Raw genomic sequence first — 24,064 nt, 5'->3', positions numbered from 1 at the left:
AAAACTGTGCTACAGTTTTCAGACCTCCTGCCTTGCCTGTCACTTGTGTGTTGCTGATTTGAAGAAGCATAGTCAAGATCAGGAACCATAGAATCTTTTTCTTATTAGATTGTGAAGGAACAAGCGAGGGGAAAAAAAAAAAAAAAAAACGCAACTGGGAATTTTTTAGCTTGCCTTGTTAGCTAAACTGTCTAAGTTTACAAGTGCCACAGATTGTAAGTAACTAGGCTTCATGTTAGGAGCATATTTATGATACTCATTCACTGCCATTGACGGCTATAGAAGTCAAATATCAATTTTAACAGGAAGGGCTGGCACTGATTAAGTGATTCATCTGACTATGTGGATATCTGGCTGGGTTTACCCTAAACCTGCACTTATCTGGTTTACTTTTGGTGTTGGAATGATCCAACTGATTATGCGGACAACCGCATAACTCGATCCAAAGATTACATTCATCTGGGTTAATTTTGTATTGGGGTGATCCGAATGATAATGCAGATGACCATATTGCTTTACCCAAAGTTGGACTTTATCTGGGCTATCTTTGATGTTCAACTAATCCAACTGACTATGCGAGTTCTTTATCCAGAGCCAGAATTTATCTGGGTTGGTTTTGATTTTGGAGTGATCCAACTGACTACATGGACGACCGCATAGTTCTACCCAAAGACAGCATTTATCTGGGTTAGTTTAGGGCCTATGTGTTGATCAAAGTGAAAACAATGGATGACGGCATATCTTCATCCAGTGTGAATGAGAGTCATCTTTCACATGCCAGAAAAACAAGGGGCAGCATTTCGTTAGAAAATGCGGTAAGAACGACCTCTCTGTGGCATTTTAATTTTTTATTTTTTGTATTTTCCTCAACACACGTTCCACCTGCAGTCGTACCTGTCCAGGAAGGTGTGCACCAGGAAACTGTGGCAGTGGTGAAGTTAATGGGATTACATGAGGGATTAGTAGTTGTTAGCATAGTAACAACATGGCTTGACGAGGAAACAATTATTGCACTGTGTTTAGGGCGAGCACATAAATGCGCACGACAAAAGGAACGAGATATCGTCGAGGTTTAATATTAGGAATCATTAGCTGTGCATTCCTCCGTCTCCCCACTGATGAAACCGTATTTACACGCAGCTACATCTCATTTCCTGGGGCACTTGAAAAGACATATTAGTATTTGCAAAATTAAAATACCCGAGAAGCAACCCGCAAATATATTTTCCCCTGTATCCACTTAGGCCGACGTATTGAAAAGTCTTCGCCATTTAGTGTTAATCAGCCTTCAGTTGCAATGATACCAGACTCATTAAGTCAACATTAAGCTCAGAGCCAAGTGAATTACAGCAAGTGTTGATTTTCAGGGCCGACATCAATAGCATGATGGCACAAAGTCGCACTTTTTTTGTTTTTTTTGTTTTTTTGTTTTTTGTTTTTTTTCTGGGGCGCATTAGAAAGTCCAATCATGATGAACAAAGTCGCTGGCAGTGTCTGAGAAAGCACTGCTTAGCAGCTGTGTCATGTTGATGCATCACCTGCAGCTCCCCCGCTGAAAATGAATAGGAAACTGTCTGGGCTGACTCATAAATAGTTTGTTGAAATTCAGCTCAAAGAGATTTACATTAGTCTGGGCGTTTAAAAAAAAAAAAAAAAAAAAAAAGAGAGAGAATTGATCTGTGAGCCACGAATAGAATATTCCCCAAACCCCAGCGGTGACCGCCTTACTTATCTGAATCAATATCGTCTTCTATCAGGCTTTAGGGGATCATACGGTGAGTTAGATTAGAGGTCAGAAATTGCCCAATGGATCTCGCTAATACAGTAAAGGGAAATGTTGAATAAATTACAATAGAATACAATGTTATTGTGACAGGAACAATGAAAATCATAATTTGCAGCGTTGAGGTGTTTTGGAATAAACCAGTCCTCTGTATTAAGTAAGAAAAAGACCAAAAATGGACCTTGGATTTATTTTCGGGACCAAAATAGAAGCTCGTCAGTAGCACCTTAGCTTTAATATTACCGCGTACATGTGAGACAACACCGTGCAATAAGGGGCGGGACTCCATTAAACGTACTGCCATGTGATTTGCGATTCACCAGCGTTGTCACTCACTTCGGCGAATGACCAATGAGCAGCCAACTTATCGTTCGCGATCCGTTAGACACTAGTGAATTTGTTTGTTGAACTTCTTCGTTTGTGATCCGCTAAGGAGCGATGCACTAGTACGATGAGTGAACGACGTACTACGCAGTGAACCTACTCATGAGTGATTTTAACCGCAAGTCCTGACGTCCTCGCGGGGATAGCTTTCACTAGCAGCTTCAACCTAACGGCTAATTTTTTTGTCAGTTAAGCACACATATTTAAAATAAATGTAAATTAATAATATATGCATATACGTAGACATAAATATCATTTCCTTTGTGTCTATAATGTGATTATTAAAGCTTTTTATTTCATAATAATAATATAAAAATAGCTAGACGTCAGGGGACACGGAAGGATGGTCAGTAGCTGAGCCGGCTGCACGCATTTTCACGTCTCACAACCGAAGCCGGGTGTTCAAGAGCTTGCTGAGAGAGAGATAGGTAGGTGATAATTTAGCCTAAGTTTTTTATTTATTTAGATTTTTTTTTTTTTAAATAAGCTCCCCGCCTTTCCAAGTTTCCAATACATGACAACAACAACGCATGGTTCTCCGGTGAATGTGTTGAGTGAACGTGAACCTCGGGGATGAATCATTAACTGAATGAGGAAGCACTTGAATGATTTTGTGAAAAAGAACTGAACGATTCGGTGAACGAATCTTTTTAATGAACTGATTGGCATGATTCAGTACACTCAAAAGAACTTACGTGCCCATCACTACTCTGTGCAGTTTGCGTGCTCAGAGCCCGGGTGGGGAGAAGTGAGAGTGAATGGGTGGAACAAACCATTTTTGAGGCAAGGGGGGGTGCTGTGTTCTTGTACAAGATTATGTTTCAACCATCAACTCTGTGGTTATACACTTTTGTAGCATGCTGTACAAATAAATCAATAAATGAGCTCTCAATTTTGAGGGGTGCTGGGATTCAATTTAGGGGTGCTTGAGGATGCCCCAAAATGAGCTAGAAACGCCCTTCAAAGTCATTCGTTGCCATTGACGGCTGTTGAATTCAAATATCCATGTTAACATGGAGGACTGGCAGTGAATGAGTTTGAAACAAGCATTTGCTGCCATTCTGCATAAGCCTCGCTCTATTTCAGTTGAGGTGCAATTGTTGGAATAAACAGCGTTTTTCTTTTTTTTTTTTTTTTTTTTTTTTACTCCTGGAAGGCATTTGAGATGGTTTATTTATGCAACAAATATGTAAATGTATGTAAATATAATGTAGAAGAAGAGGGGAGTTACAACAACAGGGAGTATATCCTTACGTGGCGTGTATTATTCTGATATTAGCCCGATTTATGCTGCCGTCATATAGAGCACCGTTTTCTGTTTGCCTTTCTCCAAACGAGGTCACCATACGCATTCATTAAATATTAGTCTTGACTGCATTATTGACATTAAAATATACTACCAAATCATAGGGAATGAATAGCTTCCATTAAGGTCATTGATGTCAAATACCGAACAGTATTTACGTCCCGTCTGTCTCCCTGTGTACATATCAGAGGTGATGCAAGACAGTGCAAGCAAAGTATCACACATATGCAGTCCATTTACTCGCCAAGGTACGCGGCGCGGCGCGCGCTAACTAACAGGAAATGGCCCCCTCCGGTGTATATATTTCCAATTTCCCAGGACGTAACGAGGCGAATGTTTTATCTGCGCTTGAATAACAAGAGAAATGGGACATTGTCTTTTTGGAATTTGCCGTCAATGGAGTGTGTCGAGAGAGCGGCGGGGCTGAAAAAAGGCAAGACGGCTGAGCTGAGAGCTGGAAAAAAGGGAGACAAGAGGTTGGAGCGAAGGTCGGGGGATGCCGAGATAGAGAGCATGTGTCTGTGTAATGTGCTCACCAGCCACAATATTAGGTACACAGATCAAGTATCCAGTGTTACCTTGTCAAGCTTTTGGGAAATGTTGAATCTGAGTACATTGGATTCGGGAGACTAAAGGGTTCCCAGAACAGAAATTACCCATTTCATTTCCACCTAAATTTAAGAGAACTTTTGGTTCTCGGTTCTTTGGGATCTGGAGACGAAAGGTTTCCCAGAACCAAAATTATTTGTTCTTCTTAAACCACCAAAATCTTGGAACTTTTGGTTGTGGGTACGTTGAGTTCCGGAGAGTAAAAGGTTCCTGAAACCGAAAGTACCCATCATATTTCCACTTAAAGTACAGGTAGCTTCTGGTTCTGGGTACTTGGGAGAAACGTTTGCAAAACAAACGAAAAGCCAAAGAACGCACAATTGATTCGACATCACAATGGTGATGGTTTGAACTTTTTTATTTGAATTTTGAAGCGTATTTTTCTACAAAATTACAAAAGTGTACGACTTTTGTAGGGTGTTCAATGATATTTTTTGATTGACGTTGTCAATGTAACCCTATTATGGTGGCGCAGTAGTGCACTGTGTTGTATGTCAACAATACAGTTCTCGTACTGGATCCTGTGTAACTAATGTTGTGAGCGCGGGACCACTGAGTATACACACACATACATGCACATCTCCCGTCCCACTCCACAGGTGGGTCAACAGGGGGCATCTCAAGCAGGCAGGCAGGAAGCTTATCTTAATTCTCGGCGAGAGAAAATCCGAGATCCCGTCCACGCTGACTGTGTGTAATCGATGCTGACAGCTAATTCAGGGGAGTACATGAGGGAGCTCGCGAGACGTTTGTGTCCCTTCGCTAGCCAAACTTCCAACAATCAAAGTACTTGACACCTCTGACGGCTGTCCGGATAAACATGCATTTTATAAGAAAGAGCAGAGAAAATAGGATTCGACAGAGAGCAAATGATGACAGACAAACAAAGGAAATGAAATCTTGGGTATTTTGCGTACGGATGCTCTTAGATGGGTGCAGATATGTGGGTGAGAGTGACACGGTCAAAAATAAATAAATATCATTAGAGCTTAGGCTGAATGCATCTGCGACAGTCATCTGTATGGATTCATTATGTGCCTAAACAGGAGTTTTCAGAGGGTTTTGTCTTCGTTTTCCTCAAGCTGCTGCAGCTTCACACTTGATTCTACACGCTGAAGTTACTGACTGCAGGATACGGAGGCCAAAGCCCCGGAGGAGAGCATATGTAGGCTAGCAGGCGAGTGACATGGCTCGTGGCCGCGTATCCAGAGCACATTAAAAAGAGACGAGGAGCTGGAGCTCCAGTCCGAGCCGGTCCCTCAAAGCTGCCGCTGGCGCCTTGTTATGTCATTCCACAAGATCCCGTTTTCTTCTGTGGTTAAAATCGAACCGATCCATTAAAATCCAACAAAAAAGACTGAGGACCAATTGACTGCCAGTACATTTGGACAAATAGTGGCCTGTTTTGTGCTGTGAAATCACAAACTTATGCATTTTGAACTTCACAATCTACCACTATGTCCTACTATGCACCAACTACAATGTTATGTATTTTCCCAAATTTCAGCACGAGACCTTACTAAAATAGACCAGGCATTGCCTTAATGCTGACAAATTCTTATTTTTGGCATTGTTTCCCCACTTTAATGTCCAAAATCATCAAGCAAATGCAAGTATCCGACAGAGATAACCGAAGTAAATATATAATGCAGTTTTTCAATGGTAACTGTATTTATTAAGGGAACAAAAACTATGCAAAGCTACCTGGCCATGTGTGAAAAGATAATTAGCCCCTAAATCTAATAACTGGGTTTGCCACCCTCAGCAGCGACAACTGAAATCAAGCGTTTTCGCGAACTGGCAATGAGTCTTTCACACCTCTGTGGAAATATTTTCGCCCACTCTTGCTTTCAGAATTTCTTTTATTTTAATTCAGCAACAATGGAGGTTTTTCTTTTTTTTTTTTTTTTAAGCATGAACAGCCCTTTTAAGATCATGCCACAGCATTTAAGTCAGATTCAAGTCTGGACGTTAACTAGGCTACTCCAAAACCATTTTGTTTTTGTTCTTAAGCCATTCAGAAGTTGACTTGCTGGTGTGTTTTGGATTGTTATCTTGCAGCAAAAACCAATTGTGCTTCAGCTTGAGATCACAAACTGATTCCTAAACATTCTCATTCAGGATTTTCTGGTAAAGAGAAGAATTCATGATTTCATTCATCACAGTAAGCCGCCCAGGTCCTGAAGAAGAAAAGCAGCCCTCGATCATCACACTACCACCACCATTTTTGACTATTGGTATGATGTTCTTTTTCTGAAATGCTGTGCTCCATCTTTGGCACATGTAACGAGACACACCCCTTCCAAAAAGTTCAACTTTTGTCTCGTCAGTCCATAGAATATTCCATCAAAAGCAGTTGTTCCCTCCTCGAACTCTGCTATGGATGCCATAACATATGTGAAAATACTACAAGAAACATGAAAATATGTTGGAAAGATAATACAAACGTCCTCCAAAATGTGTCACCATGCAACACACAATCAAGAATTCAGTAGCATCTCATACAAAAAGTCTTTACTGGGAAGCCTCATGTGGTTGGGGCTTGCATTGTTTGTGATTAATATGAATGCAAATGAATGGTGGCAGACTGTTTAAGCAGCAGCACAGGCGGATAAAAGGATTCAATTGAAACAGAAATAAGAATTGTTACCTTATTATAAAGATAAGTGAGAATGCACTGCTCTGTAATAAGACCTAATATTACATTTAAAGCCGGGGGGGGGGGGGGGGGGGGGGGATACATTTTAGTGGCTAACAGATTTTGTAATTGATTTGGGTGCCTTTAACATCGTACCATGAGAAATTTGCTGTTTAGTGTCACAACCTTAACTTGGATGAAGAAACGTTTTTGATCTAACCTCTTTTAGCAATGGAATAATGTCACAAAAACAAATAAATAAAAAAACAAAAAAAAACATGCATCTTTCCAATCGCGACATGGTCAAGTGTCATTTGCGACCCGGTGGTCCTTGACCTTCACATCCCACACAGACCTGTTCAGCCAAGTAAATCCATGTGCAGGAGTTAGCGGTCTAAAAATGATTCAGACCACCCGAGTCACTCAGAGCTTTACAGCATCCGCTTGTTTTGTACACGCATCTCATCCGAGTGTTACCTTATAGCTGGAATTCCGAGCAGGTATTTAATCAGCGGCGGGAGGCTGCTGTCTGTCTGCCGAGACCACCCGCAGCACCTGCTTGAACTTTAGTAGCTTTGAAATCGACGATATAGTCAAAGCAATAACGCATGACTTCAACGCGCCGGTATTTTTAGTATGAGCTCAGAAGCACCATGTTGCTGCTTTGAACACACTTTTTCTTCTTCTTCTTCTTCTTCTTCTTCTTCTTCTTCTTCTACTTTACCATATATCCATCCAGTGTGGTAATTCAGTTGAAGGAGGTTGGTTTTTGATTTAATCTGAGACAGGTGCAGTTCATTATGAATTCTAGTTAGGAAAATGTTTATTTAGAGATGCTAAATATGTATTTGGAGGGGGGAGGGGGGTTATTGTCTGCTCCATCTGGCTAACACGATAGACAATAATTAACACATTGCATGTGTAATATCCTGTTTAGTTTGTGCAGCAGGCTACAACATGTCTACTGTCTATTTACCTACGAGCAGTTTTGAGAAATGAAGGCTTGTGGCTTCAATAAATACACTCACCGGCCGCAACATTCGGTCCACCGACACAGTCTGCAGTCCACTACGTGAACTTGTATCCAAAATTCAGATAATAAAGCTCAGTAATGCTTTTGAGTAGTTTTAGTAACAATACTTAACTGCCAAGCTAAAGTGAGAATTTGAAAAACAAACCAATTATTTTCTTATTCTTTCTGTTTTGTAATCATTTTTATTTGTATATTCATTCTTATTTTATTATTAGCATGTATAATAATTAATTGACTATTATGAAATCATTTTAATAATTTTATTTTTGAAGTCATTTCATTTTAACTTATTTTTTTATCATTTTACTTTTTGAAGTCCTTTTTGTTTCACTTTAACTTTGAATGTCTTACACAAATGTATTTATTTTTAAATTGATTTCTACTGTTGCATTTTTTTAACTTATTTTAAATATTAAAAAAACACATTTAGTACACAAATTTTATTTTGTAATTTTTCCCATTTTATTTATAAAATAATTTTCTCATTTTGATTATTTAATCATTGTATTTAAATATGTAAAGTTCAGTCATGATAGTTTTTAAATATTGTATAATAATAATAATAATAATACTTTATTATTATCATTATTATACAATATTATCATTATCCTATCTTTGTACAGGACACAGCTCTTCTATTGGTTTCATTAGACTGTACCTAATTATGCGTCCCGTGAGTGTGCTGTACTGTATATCCAGGACATCAATGCTTTTCTAATAACGATTATAACTCAAATTCACGACAAATGTGATTTAGTAACACATATGAACACAATTCAAAGCCAGTTGCCTTAGCATGAGCTGCAAGGTTTCATGAAGTCTTAGGAAATTCTCAACACGGTCGGCGTATATTGGCACTATCTTTGGCATCGGAGCAGAGGGGATTGCCGGAATCCTTCAAGAGAGCCAAAGAGAGATTAAGGAAAAAAGGAAAAGACCTCCATTTTTAATTAAAAGTCAAGCGACAGGGGCTTGTCACGTCGGGCGTTTAGCTGTAAATCAGATTAAGCAGAGAACGATACAGTTAGTCAAGCTGGCACCTTCTATAATAAGACTGCATTTGACCAACATTGTAAATGTAAATGCAGTCGTGTGGATTGGCAAGGCGGTCAAAGATGAATTATACTTTTTAATCAGGCTCATATCGCCAGAGAAGGACTACTACGAGTCAGGCAAACTAAATGAAATTCCGCCCGCTTTCAGGCACTGATAATGTCATTACTATGAAGCTAATTTAACATGACATGGCTACCAGTATATTGAGGAATTTTCCTGGGAATGTTCTTTGAGGAATATGCATAATGGATGTACAGGGTGTGCACAAAGTCTTTTTACAAAGTGTATATTTCAAAGGCAGTTGAGGAGATATGAATCAGATTTTTTTTTAAAGTTGTAAATTACCTTTATGTATTTCAGGTTTCCTGTTCATGAAATAGGTTCTGTTAAGTAAACCCTCGATTACAAAGCTACTCCACAAGAAAAGGCACAATGTGTATTGTGGTTTATTGAAATAAAATCGGATGCGGAGACTGGACGGCCAAATTGAAAACATCGATATCCACTCTCGGCTTTGTGATCATTTCCCACAATTGCCTATTCATTTGTTTTTATAATACGACTGTTAGATTTTAAATTGAAACTTTATGGACACCCGATGGCAAATATATATATATGTATAAAAAATCAATCCCCTTTGTCGTGATTGGCATGACATTTAACGGTCGATTGTGCCCTGGACGAGGCACCGGAGGGACTTTGCCCCCAGGCTCCGACGACTCGAGTGTGAGCTGGCGCACCGACGGGCCTCGAATAGCGAGACGGAACGTGCGGCCCCGCCGGCGATTTCGCTGTCCTGCAACATGAAACGTACACAGAGAGCTTCTACTGTCGTATCGCTGAGCTGCCGCACTCGCAGTGGAGGAGGACGACACGAGCAGCACTTCCACTCGGAGCTGCAGCCGACACTCAGTTTGCTTGCTGACGGTACGCTGAAGACACTTTGCTGAAAAAAAAACTTTTTCCAAAATTACATTTCCTAAAAAACGAAACTATTCTCACAAAATGTTGCAGCTATTTTACTTTTTTGTCTTTCTGCTGACCATGATTCCATATTTAAACAAAACAAAACAACAACAAAAAAAACATCAGACCTGCCACTCAGGATTGTTTTTTTCTATTATATACTATTTTCACAAAGTATTCCACAAAGCATTGCATCTTTTTCTATTTCTTTCATTCTTTTTATCTCGATTACGACTTTTTCTGAAGAATTAAACTATTTTCTCAAAATATTGCAGCTTTTCTTTTCATAATTTATAATATTACGCCATATCTACTGTAGTTCCATAAAGTCCACTAACTCCAAATTTCGGTAAACAACAGCTCTGCCCGCCACTCCAACAGTGGACCCTCACATTGAATGGTTCCACAGTGCAGCAATTTGGGGTTTGACCTCAAATTCAAAGCAAAATTTGGTCCAAAAGTCAAAACAAAGGAGTCCTCAATCTTCACAAAAGCTGGACTAGAAGAGATGAAACTGGTGATTTTTGCATTTTCTTAGTTTAAAAAAAAAAAAATCTCGGTTTATACTACTCACAATGGTATCAATGATAAACAGATAGATAGATAGATAGATAGATAGATAGCCAGACGGACAGACCTCTTTTGATTTTCTTTCAACTTCGCAATTTTAAAGCAAGAGCTATTTGCTAGTTTCAATAAGTGGCTGCTGACATCATGTGTTGACGGATGGCTTCAAATGAGCCGTGTGTTTTCCCAACAATTCTTCCTCGACACGCAAGTGTGACGAGGAGCCATCTGCTCAAACAAACACATGCTGACATTTACGTTGATACCATTGTCACCGTACATGTACACGAATAATTCATTGGCTGGGATAAAAGGCCTTTCATACAACAGCCAAGCGAGTTGAACGAACAAGAGTCATTCTTATTGCCAACATATTTCCAGAAAGAAAATTTGCTTTAAAAGTGTGAGCGGTTGTCAGATGAAGACCAAGTCAAGGAGAAAAGTCCAGAGAAGTCTTTTCTGAATGTGGCCCTCGAAAGATGAAGTCTGCTCATTCCTGCCTTACGGAATGAAGCTGGATACCATAACAAGGCAGAACAAGACATGCAGATGAGATCTTGGTGTCGGTCGGTTTGATTGTGCTTCACTTCGCTTAGAATTCTCAGCGTTCCCGCTCCACGAAAGCTGGTGAAAAGCGCACCGTAATTGGCACGCAGGCTTTTCCACATAATCTTGGTATTTATTGGAGGAATAACACCTCGCATGCCTGACAATCCGCCAGCGCGGATCCTCCCTCTCTTCGCCGCTCTCCCAGCGGGCGATCACCGGGTTGAGATGATTCGCCCTGAAAGGCGGTGCCTTCTGACGAGCGAGGTGACAACAGGTGGCAAGTCAGATTGAGGCTTGGCAGCTGGGGACGGAGCGTCTCTCGCACCAGCTGTCGCTTCCGATGGTGATCATTAAAACGACGAGGCTTTTAGGACGAGGGAGCTTTGTCCAAGATTCCTGCAGCGATACCTTTGAAATTTTGGAGATGTAAACACTAGAAATGGGCATTGATGAATTGCTAAAATCCTGCGATAATCTCTCTCTGAATGTTCTGGAATCTTATCGGGAGCGGACTAGTATCGTGATTGTTGCTGTCATTTGGACTTCTACGGCTGTTGTTGTGCCCATTGCTCTCTCGTCCCTTTAATTTAAAAAGTTGGCTATGTCGACTTGAAAAAATAGGTCGATGCAAAATTACTGCCTTGAAGCACCGCTGGGATGCAAAAAAATGTTTTGCCCGGAACCATGTTTACACCGCTAGAATCCATGTTTCACACGGACATTTATTGCAGACTGACGCAGTGTTGGGCTCATGATAAACTTTGCCTAAAAATTACAGAGGACCGTCTGTAAGTGTTTTTTTAAGACATTGTTTGATGGGTAATCTACATCTAACATAGTGTATGAGTTAGCTGAATGGTAGTTAGCGTTTTCTTTTTCTTTTTTAACCTAAAACGGTAATCGCTAGAGCGCTAATGCTAATCGTGATTGCTAATCGTTTTGCATTAAGCATTTTGTTGTCTCAAGTTCTGTACACCAAGTTTATACAATACACTTAGTACCAACATATGCAGTTTAAGGCTAGTCAGTCAGTCTGTCATAAAAGAGAATACAATGCATGTTAGTTGTAAAAAAAAAAAAAAAAAAAAAAAAAATAGGGGTGGGGGCGAGTACTGTTTGATTATTTGATTGATAATCAATATGACAATCGATTCTAAAAAGATTCGATAGTGACAGCCCTAAGTGAAGCTATAACCCAAACATAGGAGACATATTGCTAATTTAATGCAAAATTTAACCTCACCCTTGAAATGTTTTCATTGTCTTCTATTGTGCAGGTGTATCTAATGAAGCGAGAAATTAGCGTAAGAAGGTTTTTTCATCGTGCAGCACACAGCCGCCTCCGTTGGACTCTTGTGAATAGAAATGAATAATCTGCATTATATTGAAGCCTTGTGGCTGTGTCAAGCATTCAGAAAAGTCCTCCAAGTGAATGTCATGGTACACGGTGGTCTGCTCATGGTGTGAATGCTGGCACTTTTTTCCACTTTTTTTTTTTTTTTTTTTTTTTTTTTTTTTTAATAAGAAGACACCGCTAGCATGGTTCCAAGTTTGGAGGCAGTTTCCATGGCGACGATGTCCTATCAACACACTCAGCCTCACTTGACGGTCTTGTAGATGTGACCATCGCCGGCAGTGAAAAATGAAGCCATTACAGTGGAGCCGGAGGAAAGCGAATTGCGAGCGGGACGTATGCGATAAACGCGCGTGATTAAGAGACGAAGCTAAAACCCAAACAGGAAAAAAAGAAGCTTGACGAAAAATCTTTTCATTGAACGTTGACTTTTTGTTTGTATGCAAATAATTGAGTCCCCGGAGTGCCTGACCACCTGTAAAGTGTAAAATTAAAGTAAATATTTTGTCAGATGCCTATTTCTTAAAATGGGCCTGCTAGCAAGCTGTTCTGGATTTTATTTTCAAATTGTGAAGTCGCGATTTGTTTGTGTCCACCGCATGCGGCACATGCACTTATCCGCGACAGTAACTGACGAGTGTTGGTTATGAAGTGCTGCCTATGCGGGCGAAAATACGATCCATGCTGTTTTTGTGGGAGCTCGAGTGTATTTCACAGTTTGTACTTCCTTTTTTGGAGATGAGATCATTCTTTATTGATGCCCAGAGCGTAATTTCAGGTGTTATAGCGGCTCACAAAAGATTGTTTAAAAAATTAAAACCACAATAAATAAATGAAATAAAATTACATAATAAGAAACTGCTATATAAATGATTCTTTTGAACAATAAGTAGAAAAAAATCCCCCCCAAAAAAAAAAAAAGAAATTGATTAGTAAATTGATTAATCTGTACTTGCCATTGACCCCTCAGTAGAGGGAGTCGAGTGAGCAGAGGACCACCTCCTCAAAACAGGAACATTTAAGTTGGGAGTTTATTTATAATTTTGTAATTATTTTTATGTGTATTTATTATTATTTATACTGTTTTAGATTGAAAGTAATTGCATAATATGTCTCCTTTAAGGGTTTGAAATTGGCATTGACGTTGTTTTGGCTGACAAAAGGGAGCGTATTATTCATTCCCCCCCCCCCCCCCCCCCCCCCACCGAAAAAAAAAAAGTTCACTTTGATAACCACAAAGCGAGTTGTCAGCGGGTTTTTGCGAAGACCGGACATATGGCCGCCCAAATTATTGATGAGTCAGCCTGTGGTGTCCCGCCTGCTCTTTAAAGCGCTCATCTCCTCATTAAACGTGCCTCGGCTCAGTGCGTCCTCTCTGATGTTCCCGCCGCCACTGATGAGGGCCCAGAGGTGCTTCAATAATGCAGGTACCGTCTCTCCCGGTTGAGGCGTTTGCTAAACTGTCGGACTGTCCGAAAATGGAAAGAAAAGAACGAAATGGTACAGTCCTCTCCATCTAATCTGAAAATTTCCACAAATCAGAAAGTAGCATCCAGGCCGAAAACAACCAAAAATGCATCCTGAGTTTCTCTTTCCACTTAGACTAAGGCTATTTTTAAAAAAAAAAATTTTTTTTCCCATATCTGACTCAGACCTCTTTCATACGTGGATATAAATCGGATATGTATCCGACGCGAGTGCAGTGTGGACGCTCGCGGGGCGCTCACCCGACCTATATGTCATCAAAAGGCGACAAACGTCACAATTGTTGGACAAAACGGACACACGACAAAAGCGAACGGCAGACAAAGGACGAGAAAACAGTCAGTGGCGAAAAGAAGATGGTTCAGAACTGAAAATGTTGGCTCGGGTCGCACAAAATCTTTGAAATGTAGTTGAGTAGTTTCGTTTAATAGTAAAACAGATGCCGCTGGGATTGGGGTGAGAAACAAAAGGCTTCTGCAGTGACAGCAACAGTCTCGCAGTGACTTAAGACTCTATTATTACATCATGTGTAATAACAGTCATTTGGATACAACTGTGCTACATACAGAACAGTACAGTACAGTATGTGTCCTGAAACGTATCTGCAGTGATAGAATGAATGAGAATCTTATTAGGCAAGGTTGAGAAGGAACTTGAGGGTTGTCAACATAGGCGCTGGCAATTGCTGTCTTGTGTCAAAGCAAGTAGTTTATTGAATTTGGAATGCAAGACCATCTAGTTGTGTTTGCTGGTATACATTTTTCTTGTCATCAACACGCTCCAGTCGCAATTTTAGCCAGAGTCGGACTGTATTGGTCTTCCTCTCCGTTGATCACAACTTTCAATTCTAATGCTGTCAGGGATTTTTGTTCTGTTGACCCAAGGCCTCTATTGAGTTTACGTTACACACTATCCAAGAGGCAAATGATAGCTTGGGTCAAAAGGCAAAACAGTATTATTATGCACCTTTGTCCTCTACAAATCACAATTTTCAACCCACCGTCTAAAGCAGTGTTTCCCACGTTTTATTGATCCATGTTTCCCAAATTTTATTGATCCATGTTTCTTTCTTGGCGCTATGTTGGAAAAGTTCAGAAGCAAAATACACTTCTTGCGTCTGGCATCTTTACTCATTTGCAACATAAGAGGAATTAATAAACAGAATTGTCAGCCTAGCGAACAAACGATTCCTAGAAGTTGCAGGGCACCGGTTTTAAAAAAGAAACGGTTTAAGATTCCCTTCCATGGTTGTGGCAATGGAATAGCATTTTATTGCTCTGCTTGTCACTATACGTCAAGTGAAACAAATAACTAATATTTGAAGAAAAATAAATCATAATTTTCGGACCAATGAACTGAAAATTGTATCACTTCTTGTCACAGTCTGCCATGACAGACAGCCAATTTGTCAGCCAATCGTGTTTTACGAGCAAACGTCAGCTACACTTCCCTTTTTAAGGCCTTGTTGATGATGCAATCAGTGTCAGACCATTTTCCATGCAAGACATTACTACACAAACCAGTGAGAGTTCTTTCTTATCACATTTGCCTCATCCTGTGCCGGTAGCTGCGGGGGATTCTGCCACAAGGTGAGCAAGATGTGAGTTTCCCCGTTTCTGCTCTGAGTCAATTATGGATTAAGATAACATTGAAATCTGTGCCTTTCCTGACCTGCTATCTCTGGATTGTGCAACACTGCATCACCTTGGCCAAGACAAAGCTATCTTCAAAGCCTGACCAACTCTTGAGTGTGATGTATTCTGGCTTTGAATTGACCTGTCGCGGTTGATCTCAAGTTGATTATTAAAATCCTTTCAGACTACTCCGGTGTGCTGCATTTGGGTCCTAAAGTCACACTCGTCGCGTGTCACTTCTCACGGCACACTGATTAGGAATCATTGGTCTAAAGATTGTGTTCTCCAAACCCAGAGCAAGATCCCTATTGATTTGTCCGAATGCTTTATGTGTGTTTTTGTCCGTGTTCTATTACTTTCAGCTTTCATCTCATTTTCCTTCATGGGAACAATGCCCGCCAGTTGTTTAGTTGTGGATGCATTCTACTGTCCATCAAGCCGTACTGTATATCGAGACCTGGCTGGACTCAAAGCAATCACTCCGAGTTCAAGCTGTGTGACAACGCACGGCATACACGCCGTGTAGGAAGATTACAGGATGACCTTCAGCCGGCATCGGAAGCGTAGTCCGAGCCCGCTCTTCTGATTGCGCCTCGTACTCTTGACTTTTACTTCAGAGCGGCGTACACTTAGAGGAGTGTTTGTTCACTCGCTGAGGGGCTAACCGAGCGAGTGGAGGCGAAGCAGCATCCCAATCATCTCCTTGGTGCGTAAAAAGTGCTGGCAGCTTTGAGTAAATGTGTGAGGTGAATGCCTGAAAAGGTTTGGACTGAACAGTGACCATGGCTCCGCAATATGCCAATTTCAACACTGCAAATCCATCCATCCATCCATCCATCCATTTTCTGAGCCGCTTCTACTCACTAGACGTGCTGGATCCTATCCCAGCTATCATCGGACAGGAGGTGGGCTACACCCTGAACTGGTTGCCAGCCAATCGCAGGGCACATACAAACAAACAACCATTCGCACTCGCAGTCACACCTACGGGCAATCTAGAGTCTTCAGTTAACCTACCATGCATGTTTTTGGGATGTGGGAGGAAACCAGAGTACCCGGAGAAAACCCCACGCAGGCACGGGGAGAACATGCAAACTCCACACAGGCGGGGCCGGGGATTGAACCCCGGTCCTCACAACTGTGAGGCAGACAGCTCTAACCAGTCGCCCACCGTGCCGCCCATTGCAAATCCACCTATATTATATTAAATGTGTATTACGGCCTCTGGTAGTTCTCTTTCTGGACACTCCTCACTACTACACTAAATAAATCCACTCTACGAACTCGACTGATTTTTTTGGTGCTCTCTTTCTCTTGTCAGCGGAGATCACCTCATTCTTTTCTCCTGCCAATCTTTTTTATTTATTTTTTTAATCGGGTCAGTGTGGCAATATTGAGCCTTTCTTTCGACAGCACATGCACTTTCTCTATAAATGTCAGCTTTACAGATACCACGTCTGCTCTGCAAGGTGGTGTGTGTCGTGATAAAGATGCTTGTGGATGTGCCTTGCCCAACCCTGGTGTGTGTGTGTGTGTGTGTGTGTGTGTGTATATATATATATGTATATATATACATATATATATATATATATATATATATATATATAATTCAGAATGGTGACTCCTTTTAAAGACCCTTTCTGAAGTAATTGAGCAGGTAAACCGTATGCCAAGCGCTTCATTGGTGTCGCTGGCTCCTCGTTCACAGGAATGAAGTATTGAGTATTGACTTGTGTGACAAGTCACCTATTGACCTTGAACTACAAATATTCCCAGCTGTCAACTCTAAAGGGAGATTATGTTCAGTAGCTCCCGGGTGTAGAACACGTTTCTCCTCCTTTGCGTCCCCAATGTATCAAAAACGTCCCTTTCAAGCGCTCCGCTAATCTCTCCGTGTGTCCTTAGGTGTTGGACTTTGTAGCCAGCTGCTCTGTTTGTGTTTCTCGCGTTTCATGTTGACGGTTTCACAGCAGTCTAAATTACACGGCCTTACAGCTGGAGGAGATAATCGCCCACATCCGCCAAATGCAAACTAATGCCAATCGCTGCACATTTGAACGTTTGCACGTCGGCCCGCTAATTCATTCATATGCCCTTTGCTGTTACATTAATGAATAATTGATGGGCTTGTTTTTATTGACCAGATAGGATGATGCCATTGAAGCTGCAAAGTGTTGTATTAAAGCTAATGTCTGAGTGACAGCCCTGTCACACACAGGTGGGCGTAGCAATTGACAAGCGTGTAGTAGTTTAAGTAACACATTTGTGTACAAAAACTGCATGTGAAATACTTGCCATAACTGTTGATCAGAACTAGATGATGACTAGATGCCAAATGAGCGTTAATGGGAAGCAGCTATTTTGAGAAGCTTTTTTATTTTTTTTGGCCTTGGCCATCTAATGTGAGCTGAGCATGGCCTCTCAAAGTTTGAACTTTTTGACAGGCGGGCATGAAAAACTGTCCGTGTCTGAATACTTTTGTCCATATGATGTCCAAATGTCCCAATACCTTTGTCCAGTATCAAAGGTTGTGTATTTTATATTGTTTTTCTGTTTGACAGTGCTTGCCTTATTTTTACAATTGTACAAATTGATATTTCAGTTATGGTGGTGACAGTTTGACCCTTGAACAGATTAATTCCACTGTTAAAAATCAGAACTAAAAGAAATCAAATGTGTTGGACGTGAGAGGTTTTCACCTCTAGCTGCTCACTGACAAGAGCCTGTCGACAAGCCGACGACGTCGCGTTCCTTTTCCATGTTCGTATTTGCTGTTATTATTAGCAATACGACTGCGCCTGCCATAGCAGCATTCAATAAACTCTGCTACACGTTTGGTTTTCTGGGGTGAAGCCAAGCAGGAGGTGCTGATTCATTGTGAGTTTCTGAGGAAAGAATATGGGGGGCAAAGTAAAATGAGAAAATAAGAGCATACCTTTTTTTGGGCTTTGTTTTGTCATTTCTGCTTTTATCTACTGGCTGCAGCCTTTATTAGATATGCAAAGCCTCAGCCTTCCCTTGTTGTGCCTCCTGGAATGTTAAAAGTTGCAGTTGATGGGGGTTCACGTGTGGTGTCTTCAGGCGAAAGTGTGGGCAGCATTATTGATAACGCCGTCCTTCATCTTCCAGACTTCGAAAGATAAATTGTCAGTTGTTGTTTTTTTTTTTTTTTTTTTTTTTTTTAAATATATTTTACATATGCATTTGTGCCCTGGTTTACGAATCTGTGATTTATGTTTAATACAGAGCTGTATGTAGTTAAATTGCAAAATTATGGGTCATGTGGGGCAGATTAGTGCGAACGAGCTCTGCCAAGCACCAAGAGACCAGGGGAAAGAAATGTAACAATTTTGTTAAAGTTGTTAGATAGCAAAAAAAAAAATGGCATCAGACGATGAGATTTTCCTAGTATGAAGTATACCTAAAGCGGAGTACATACATACCGATAATCGGGCTGTACTTGAGCATTTTACCAGCTTCGATGACAAGAAAAAGAGTTGGCAACCACAATGTGCTGACCAAATAACAGCCCCAAACGATCGCCAAATCGGTATATTGTGTATCCTACTTTAGCCTTACTCAAAGGAAGCTCATTCATGAGGTTGCTGCACCTTAACTCCCCCTGGTGGTCATTGGAGTAACTGAACCAAGGGCTGCCATCACAGGTCACACACAACCTGAACACCCAAAGAATGAGGTGCATTTAATCAGATGAACATCCATTTGTTTATAGCGCTCAGTCTCATTAGGGACTATTGCCCCCCCCCCCCCCCCCCCAAAAAAAAGCACATATTGCACACACTTTACAATGCCACTTGAACCACAACTACTGTGCTGCGGCTGAACATCACCGATCCAAACTTGCCAAATGAGGAGCTTCATCTTATCCTCCCTCTGTGGCTCATTTCCAGACTTAGCCATCCTTGCACAAGTGAGGCAACAAAAAATTTAAAAAAATCGGGTGGGGGGGGGGGCTCAATCAAGCGGACGTGTCACACGGGACGCCGGAGGTGAGGCAACAGCATCTTTGTCAAGCGCCACAGTGAGGTTTTACGCTTTGTGTGTGCGTGTGCCGTGCTGTCGTTCCATATGTCTCCCAGCACGGGTCCCTTTACACATTGTTAGTCGTAGAACAACAACCTCCACGCTCTAACTACGTTGGCAGTCGTTAGTCAACAAGTCAAATAAGAATAAGATTGTCTTTGTTGTCACTGTAACAGGTCCAAGAAAATTGAAGTGAAGTGACTAGACAATTATCGTTATTAAGTGCAGTATGCACAATTGGGGCCCCGGGTGTCCCAATACTTTTAGCTCTACCTTGTTCAGAAAGACTTAAACAAGCTGTGTGACCATTATTGTGATTTTACGCAACAATCTGACCTCAGAATAACAGTTTGTGATGCTGCACAAGCTTTTAAAAGCTGTGAAGTTGCCACACTGACCACAGATTGTCTACTTTAGCGTCTTTCTTATTGGTGGACCAGCCAGGACACCTTCCCTGTGGTGTTCATGTTGGTATTTTTCGATGCTGGCTTGTATTATAGTCAGAAGAAATGTATCGTCTCCGAAGTTATCACAGTGACCATAGACTGTTTTTTTTTTTTTTTTGCGTAATATTGTTTTTTTTGCGTAATATTGGTGGGCAAACCAGGAAACCTCATGTGATGTTATTGTTGATTCCACATTAGCTCGCAATGTATATACAGTGGTGCTTTGAGATAAGAGTGACCTGATTAGCCATCGTTCGGCGGATTCTTTGCTTTGACTTGCGCACTAAAACAGTAGTTGTGAAACTCTTCTTGGTTTGCGTCTGCATGACTGCATTATACTGCCTCCCAGTGGCAAAGTCATGCACACCAGAAGTGACAATGATTGAATCGAGCTGCACAAAGTGCTTCATTTTTTGAAAATTTTATTTCATTGTTATTATTATATGTTCCTTATTAAAAAACACATTACAAAATGTTTTTGTTGGATTTTTGGGTGAGGCTTGAACGGATTATTGGCATTTCCAGTCATTTTAATGGGGAAAGAGTATTTGAGATATGAGGGTCTCGACTAACAAGCATGGTCCTGGAACAAATTAAACTCACATCTCAAAGCACCACTGTACATATACACTTGCATGAACAATATGGAAACAACCAACAAAGTACAAACAAACGAGTAATTTTAGGAATCTAAACAAGGTAAAATACAATTAAGGACAATATTGTTTCTGTTGTTGCCACTGATTGCCTACTTTAGCGGTCTATACCAACGGTGGACCATCCATGTTACTTTTCTATTTGTGTTTACACTAGCACTGTTGCTAACATTACTGTTCAGAGTTGTACGCTGCTGTTAGGATTTAGCATTCTATTAGATTTGCATCATTAGATTCTCAACACGTTTTGTCACTTCAACTTCTATTGTATTTGGATAATTAGCAGGCTAGCACTAGCACTGTTGCTAACGTTGCTCTTGAGAGTTGCGTGGTGCGCCTCGGCCCACTTTGCCTGACATTCAATTAGATAAGACGATGATAGCGTCCTAACAAATTCTGTTAGCATCTATTGTTCCTTTAGCTTCGCACAATTAGCTTCTAACCACTTCAATTTATGTTGAATATTCAGCTGACATTTTTGCTACGACTACTACTGCAAACTTGTCGGCTTGTTAAACAAGGAATTGTTTGTATTTTAACACTGTAATTTGAAAGTCAATAACAAAGAGTTTTGATTTCAAAACAGAGCTCTTTTAGCATTAACCATTGCATTAGCTTAGCATCATTAGCTTCCAGCCACCATTTGTCACTTCAGCGTCCATTAGCATTACCTGAATGTTGATCAAATATCAAGCTTTACCCTGGTTGGCTTGTGAACAAACGCGTGTTTACCGATTAGTATTTTTAATACAAGGACTTTAGCGGGGAGCGGCCTGGGGCCGAACACAATTGTTCCTTACAGTTGCTTTTCAGCATTTTGTCACGCTGTGCATGGAACTGCTGCCTAACAGTGCTTTTTCTCTCTCTCTCTGTTAGCCGAACAAAGAGTGTCGGATGCTCCCGTCCAGGTCGTCCAAAGAAATGTGTCAGGCACGATTGCTAGTTCGCCTTAATAAGGTTGGCCACGCTTCCCAAATAAGTGTCGTCCCCTCAGGATAGTCGTCTCCCTCAAACAGCAATTTATCCAGCGGGGGCAGCCTCCTCATCTTTTTTTTCTTCTTTTTTTTTCTCTCAAACCCTCACGAGAAGCTGTAATTCTCTCTCGGTATCCTCGGCACGATCTCGCTCCCTCTGCTTTCACAAAGGAGAGAGCTTCTCAGCCAAGTTGCATACAAAATAGCTGACTCAATCATCCAGCTGCATAATCAAGATAAGGGCGGGGGGGGGGGGGCAGGGATGTGTGCAAAGTTGGCAGAAAGTTGCCAGCGAGTTGTGACTCATCATCATCATCATCATCATCTGCTAAGATTTTGTCCAGCTACTTGTCGAGGCCACCTTAAAATGTTCAGAAAACGAACCGGAAAATCTCTCCGTTTCAAGGTTTTACGCGAGCGGGGCCCCTCCAGTGTGCATTTCAAAAGACAGATGGCACGGAGGCTGCGAAATCCTCAGCTTAACTGCAAGTCAGCCCCGCGCACGGTCGACTCAAATGACCGCACAGTCTACTAGAATAGATTAAGGCCATTTTGGCAATGGCTAATCATTGCGTATTTGTTTCGCGCAGTGACATCACGCACACTTTGATGAAAGACAACGACATAACAAAAATACTCCATTGCTAATTCGTTAAATCATAAACCAACTTTTTATTCTCCACTGGAAGCAGTGGAAGGCTTTAGATGAGGGGGAGCTGTCCGTGGTGCTGAATGCAAACTTGTGCCTCCTTCTCTGCCTTCAAATAAAGACTGAATTGGGCAAAGATGCGCACATTTTTTCTTGCCCGCCTCACTCACACCCAAAAAAAGCCACAATTTTTCCAAGCACGCTGAAAAGAAGCAAGCTTGTTGCATTCAAGTCCCAAAAACAGAACAGGTTCTTTCTTACCTGCGCTCCACAAGACCGGCAGCTCACTTCAGCATCATCACGCTCAAAAAGAAGCTCGCAGGTTCCCAGGGGGATCCAACATCCACGTTTATGATTGTGACTAGTATTGTTAATTATTATTAATAAAAAAATAATAATGAGTGTTTATTGTGTTCAGCGTAGCTGGAGCTCCATCGGCGCTCCTCGCTTACAGCTGAGCGACGGTGCTCGCTCGGGCTGCTTCTTTCTATCCGCCAAGACAGCCGGCGAGGGAGGGGAGAGAGGGGAAGGGAGGGAGGGGAGGGGAGGGGAGGGCCGGAGAGGCGGGCTAAAGGAGGAAGAGTGTGTGTGCGTGTGCGTGTGTGTGTATTGGACGGATGGAGGGTGGAAAAGAGGAAGGGAGCGGGCTGTCAGTGAGAGAGAAGGAGAGAAAGACAAGAGAGCGTCCAGCGCCGGCACGGAGTTGTAAAGCTCGTAACGAGATTGCGCCTCAAGGGCTCAACGCCCTCATGCCCGGTGGCCACGCCCATTTCCCCTCAAATCGGGAGACAAATGATGAACTTTTATGTTAATGAGCAAGTCTCGAAAAGACGGTTTAAAATAAATAAAGAAAGAAAGAAATTATAATAATTTGTTTAACAATGGTCATACTAGTATTGTTATTAATACATTTTCAAATACATTTTTAGGTGGCCAGAACTTATGAAATTTCTAACATATTACAATATCTAGCAGCAAAGTGGACGAGTGGTTAACACATCACAGTTCTGAGGGAGAGCGACTTTGCTTGGTACATTGCAAAAATGTTACAAGCTAAGTATGTGCTTGTACTTAGATATAGCATGCACTTGAAGGCATCACGTTTTTAAGCTTTAAAAAGATAAAATCCTCCTGCTTGGTTTCATATCAGCCTGATGTCCTCTGTAACGACAAAGTCTGAGGGTTGGCCTGAGAAGATCTGGAAGCGGATGCTCTTCTTTGAGGGGGTGGATGCGTGTGCGCTTGTGTGTGTTTATGTGGTTGTGTAAAAAAAAACTTGGCAGTCGAGGAAGTAAATGTGTGAAGCATGTACAAGGACGTGCACAGTCAAAGCAGCACAGCGGCCGCGCTGAATGTATCAGACTTTCTAATATCCTCGCCGCTTATATGGTAAAGCCTCACTAGTGGACGCTGCATTAAGAGATAACCTGGAGATGGCAAAAGTTAAAGGGAGGTCAAGAAAATAATACGTGTGCTTCGGCTCACTGATGAAATATTTATTGTTGGGATACGCTTCTGCGGGCAGCGGAGTACCAGTACAAAAGCTGCAGGTCTCTGTTTTGACCCTCACGCATTGCGGAATTAGGTCACCAAAATATAAGAAACAGCTCAAAATACGATGCAGACACTGCAAACTACAACCACTCGAATATACACATTGTTAAAGGAGACATATTGGACAGTTTTTTTTCACATTTTCCCAAATGTCTTATTGAAAGGTCACTGATATTCTTCAGTCAAAATAGTCAAAAGGATAAAGAATTACTCGACACTTAACATCAGCTTGTCGCAGTCTGGTTGAAATCGTTCTGTTTTGTCCTGTCCCGTCCTATTTGCCATCTTTGCGTCCCTTCCTCATAGCACGAGTCAAACTCAATTCAACTCACTTTGCAATAAGCAGCAGTTAGGCAAATCGTGATCAACTCAACAAT

The 24,064-nt window shown here is 41.3% G+C and overlaps 1 protein-coding gene across 1 annotated transcript in view; it reads right to left on the bottom strand.

The window, feature by feature from the left end:
- The window catches only part of elfn1a (extracellular leucine-rich repeat and fibronectin type III domain containing 1a), a 69,284-nt gene extending 46,669 nt beyond the window's left edge, over nt 1-22,615 (bottom strand). The window contains exon 1 of the mRNA XM_061700642.1: nt 22,395-22,615. The gene's annotated coding sequence lies outside the window, so the exon portion shown is untranslated. The remainder of the gene's footprint in view (nt 1-22,394) is intronic.
- Between the last annotated feature and the right edge of the window lie 1,449 nt (nt 22,616-24,064).

Source organism: Phycodurus eques, chromosome 16, assembly GCF_024500275.1.
Source record: "Phycodurus eques isolate BA_2022a chromosome 16, UOR_Pequ_1.1, whole genome shotgun sequence".
NCBI lineage: Eukaryota > Metazoa > Chordata > Actinopteri > Syngnathiformes > Syngnathidae > Phycodurus > Phycodurus eques.
Note: the sequence above shows the minus strand (reverse complement) of the source record. Positions and strands in the feature narration are given on the sequence as shown.